Genomic DNA, 5120 nt, shown 5'->3' with positions numbered 1-5120 from the left:
CCCCTGCGTTTCAGCGGGATGCCCGGCCCGGTTGCAGCCACAGAGCGTCGGATGGTGGCGGCCGATGTGTCTGGATGTGCTGCTCCGCACACCGAAGGCAGGAGAGATTTCTGCCCGCTCTTTAAGACCCGTGTCGGGCGTGGGCCAGCGGCCCCGTCCATAGCAATATGGGAATGCCGGGAGCCACCGCTGCCGAGTCAAGCCTTTGGTCGGCCAAGCCCAGTGTTGCTGACACGGGCTGGCAGCGGCAGCAGCAAACCAGCCATTTTAATGTTTAATTGATTTAAATTGGGGTTTTAATATATCATGGCTGGATGCTGTGGGGTTGTTCTGTTTATTGATTGATTATTATTTATGTATTGTCTGCGGTGATCTTGGAACCCAGGAAAATAAAAACTCTCCCTACCTGCATGTCTTCCTTCCCGGGTGTCCTCAGTCTTCATTGGTTTGCACTCCAAGCTGAACAACAAAGGGGACGCATCAGTTGATTTGTCTCTTTATTAGATTTATATCCCAGCTTTTTCTTTCAACCGCGGCTTGCATCGCTACATCGGCCACCCCACCGCCAGCCGCCGGCGTCGTCTGCAGTCCGAAAAGACACAACACCGCCCACCGGCTGCTGGGGCACATGGGCAGGAGAGAGCTGGGAGCGCCTCGTGGGGCAGCTGGTTGCCCGCCGTGTCAGCCACACCCTGGGCCACGATGGAGCCTTGGGCTCCCCCCGCAGGGCTCCGATCTCCAGGGTGCTTCCCACGCTGCCGAGTCCAAGGCAGCCAGACCTGGGACCGGGTCTTTCAGATCGAGGCACAGGGCCTCCTTCCGGGCAGCCCTGGATTGTTGGTTTCAGAACCGAAGCGGAGACATAGTTTTGGGCACAGGGCCCACCGAACCCGCTGCTTCAGTGAGCTGCTGCTGCCCGTCTGCCCAGCCGGGAAGGGCGGGCGCAGGGCAGGCCCGTTCTGCGGCTGGCCGGTGCTCCCTGATCGCCCTGAGCCGAGCGGGGTGGGCTGCGGAGGCCATTTGTGATGCAAGCGTGACCTCGGGGAGGGGGCCTGAGGTCTCCCGGCAGGGGCTGTCAGAGCTGCTGCTGCCGTTCCAGCTTGGACCCAGGACCATGCTGGCATCCCTGCTGGATGCCACCCCAGACAGCTGCCACCTGCTGCTGCTCCTGCTGCTGCTGTTGGCCGGCAAGTGGGCCTTCACGCAGCTGAAAGCGTTCTGGGTAAGAGGCAGGCTTTGCCCTGGCCGGGCACTGCGTGGTGCGGAAGAGCCCGGGGTCCCCGGTGGGGGGCCCATGCACACCAGCAAGCCTGCGGACACGCCTCCCGATCTCCTCCGGGCTCCCTGGCCCTCCTAATTTTTATTTTATCTTCACACATGCACGCACACGCGCGCTTGGGAAACTCTCATGCTACAAAGCAAGGGACTGCCCTCTGGCAGCCACCTGAGCTCAGAAGGGGGGTGCACACTGCAGCCCCCACCTCTGCCGTGCCCGGGGGCGCTCTGCCAGCGTGCCACCTAGGAGAGGAGGGTGCCGTGCCCGGCCGTGCCCCGCTGGATGGCCATTTCAGGAAAGGACGTCCCCGGTCAGCAGCCCTTTGCCGAGAGCGCTCGTGGCACTCCTGGAATGCCAGAGGCGCCCCCTGAACCCAAGAGGTGCGGGATCGCTGCACCCACCCCTGCTGGGGCCCGCCCACTGCCCAAAATCCACACTTCTTTTCTGGGAGGAACCTTTGAACCCAGAGCAATGCTAGGCTGATGCTGTAAATGAGCCTTTGTGAGCCGCCCCGAGGCTCTGTTGCGATGGGGACGGCACAGAAATGTTTTAAATAACTAAATAAATGCTTCTCGGGTTACCCTTTCCCGGTGTGGCACTCTCCGAAGGAAGGGGTGCCAATTTAAGCTGTACCAGCTGACATGCCTCTGTGATCTTCACTTTTCCACTATAAGTGTATTCATTTGTCCTTGGCAATATTTTGTCCTTGCCTTGTTTACACTGAGGCTTACCCAAAGCAGCACAGAAACAAACAGCCAGTAATTAAAAACAGCTCATAAAACATTTTGTTTAAAAAACATTCCCAGCTGGACGTCACCCACATCTGGATTCCAGGGTGCTCATGCAGACTTGAACGCATGAAAGCAAAGGTAGCTCAACCCGTTGAGAACAATGAACAGGTCAAAACTCCTGGACAAATCCAATTTAGCCTGATGCCAAAAAGAAGGACGTGCTGGCGCTCGGCGAGCCATTCCCCGGAGGTGCGGCAGGGCCGGGGACCATCACTCGAGAGACCAGGTGGTCTGGCCCACGCCTGATCGCTGGCCGGCACTGCTCCAGCCTCCAAAGGCCTCCCTGACGGAGCCCCTGAGCCCAAGGCCCCCTGGCCAAACGCCCTTCCCACCAGCGCCTCCCCCCGTGTTCGGACCAGAACCACCCCGCTGGGACTTCCATCCAAGAAGTGCCTGCGGGAGCCACGGAGAGCGGCCCTCGCCCCCCTTCTGTGTGACGGCCCTGCTGGTCCCGTGGAAGCGCCACCCCACCTTTCTGTCCCACTGTGCTGCACGCGAAATGCACCCCCCGGTCAGTCTGTGCGGGGCTCGTGTCCCGTCTGCCCCCACCCTCTTGATCTGCACCCCCTCCAGCCGGTGTACGTCCTTCCTGGAGTGCAGCGCTTGGACTTGACCCGGGCCTCGGGGGGGCGGGGGGGCCTGCAGGGGCCCCCACAGCCGTTCGCCTGGGTAGCAGGTTCTCACTTGGGCTTCCTCCTCCAGAGCAGCGGGTGGGACTTGGTATTTCTCCGCGCGCGAAGAGGGAAGGACAGGGTGGGATGCAGGTCGCTCGTTGCAGACGTACACGGCTGGGAAGCTGGGGGGGGGGGCACCACGGCCCCTGCCCTCCTGTGTCCTGCTCGCGGCAGCGGCCCCCGACTCACGCTCTGTGTCTCGCCCTCCCTCGGCAGGTCCCCCCTTGCCTCAGGAAGAAGTGGGGCAAGAGACTGGCAGCGAGGAGAAGTAAGTCCTGCCCCGACCCCCCCCCACCTTTGGCCCGGGCACCGGGGCTGCCGCACCCCACGTCCCGAGCCGCCACAGACCTCTCTCGGGGCTCGTTTGTCGGCAGCACCCTCGGAAGGAGCAGGAGACGCGAGCACCGACTCCGAGTGGAGAAGGCTCACTTCAAGCACAGAGACGGAATGGAGGTGAGTGGCCCTCGGGGGTGGCCAGGCCTGGAGGACACTGGCCCCCCAGCAGGGGGGCCAGGCAGGGCCCGGAAAGCAGTGGGCACCCTGCGGGGGTCAGGGGCCTGCCCACCAGAGGCCACCCCATCCCGGAGTGCCCTGGGGGGGTCTCCTCTTCCCTAACACCTTGCCACAAGAGCCTCGGCACCTTGCGCGCCCCCCTTTCTGGAGCAAAGGGGCTGTGCGCAGGGCCCTCTGGTTCAGGACATGGGCCGGCACGAGACGCGGCGCAGAGCGAGGGGAGAGGCAGCGGCTGCTCCGGCCCCGGGAAGCCCCGCTTGGCACAGGCAAGCCTGAAGGCCTGGCCTGACATTCGCGCCCGTGGGGAGCCCACCCGGCAGGCTGGGAGGAGGCACGAGCAAGAGGATGGGGTGAGCAGGTGTGGGCAGCCCAGCCCAGCCCAGCCCAGCCCAGCGGGGGGCCAGGGGAGCTTAACAGGGAAAATTCAGGCAGAAGCGGCTGCTTTGCCAGGGCGCCGAGACACCCCTGACCAGCGCCCGCGTCTCTGTCTCTCTCCGTCGTGCGCCACAGGTCGTACGAGACCCTGAGCCTTCACCAAACCCTGCGCACCTTGGACAAGAACATCCAGTACCTCGCCTGGAAGATGCAGCGCATCAGCAGCCCGTACGGCGCTCCCGGTCCAGGGGATACGGGGAGGGCAAAGCCGGTGGCCTGGCATGGGAGCAGCCGTTCGCGCAAGCACGGGGCTTGCGGCCGCCGCGAGCAACCGCTTCCAGGGCTCCGGCCGTGGCGGGAGCCGGTTCTTACACGGGCACACGGCTCACAGCACAACAGCCACCTGGCCTTGTGGCAGGGAGACGGCCGTCTGGCCCGCACCCCACCCAGGCCTTCCTTGGCCCTCTCCTCCAGACTTCCCAGAGGGTTTTGGCAGCTCCAGAATAATCCCCCTCCACCCACCCAGGAAGAGCCTGTGGGCAGGCGGCCGGCCGTTCTTTCCTTTTGCATTTGGCCTTTCCGTGCTCTTGTAATGTTTACAGCCAGCCAGAATGGTCTGTCCCCCCCAGTGATGCCTGGGTGGGAGCAGGTGATTCTCCCTGGTGGCCCGAAAACTTCCAGAGGGGAGCAGCCGCAGCAGCAGCAGCGGCTGCTTGCCATTGCCCATGTGGGCCCAGAGACGAGCATCCGCGTCTCACTGGGGCTGAGGCGGCTGCCACCAAGGGGGTCGCCTGCATGAGCAGAGCTGCGCTTGGAGGCTGGCCCGCTTCTAAACGTGGGTCCTGCGTGGGGGGCAGAGCCACCCCGATGGACAGCCAGGGGCCGGCTGGGAAGCGGGGCCAGGTCCTCGAGAACCCAGGACTGGGGAGATGCAGGCTCAAGCCCCCACTTGGGCAGGAAGCTCCCGGGGTGGCGCTGGGCCCGTCCTGGACACTCGGCCCACCCTGCGTTAGTCAACGCTGCGAGGGTCACACGGAGGGGGGAGCCATGTGGCCCACCTTGGGCTCCGTGCAGGAAAGGAAAGGCGGGGGGGGGGGAATAGTCGGGGGGGCCTGCAGCCTCTCCACAGGGCACGGGCCTCCCAGGCCGTGGGCTGAGGAGACAATCTCGGCGAGGGGGCTGAGCTGCAGCGTAGCCCCGGAGGCAGGGAGGCCCCGCAGCCCCCGCCCGGCCTGGCCGCGGGGAGGGGGGCCTTCACGGGCACGGCGCCAGGCGCTGCCGGCCCTCGCCTCGCCGGCCTCCCGGGCGCGATCCGCGGCGCTGACGGGCTCGCTCTCGTTCCGCCCGCAGGACCCTGCGCTCCGCGTCCAACAGCTCGGCAGAGTCCAGCGCCTCCGCGCGCAGCCGGTCGCGCTCCTCCGCACGAAGCGCGCCGCGCCGCCGCTCGCGAACGCCGCCCGCCGCGCCGCCCGCGCCCCCGGGGCCCTCCCG

Source organism: Varanus komodoensis, unplaced genomic scaffold (genome assembly GCF_004798865.1).
Source record: "Varanus komodoensis strain SLA01 unplaced genomic scaffold, ASM479886v1 scaffold114, whole genome shotgun sequence".
In the NCBI taxonomy this organism is placed as follows: Eukaryota; Metazoa; Chordata; class Lepidosauria; order Squamata; family Varanidae; genus Varanus; species Varanus komodoensis.
This window is presented reverse-complemented; position numbering follows the sequence as displayed.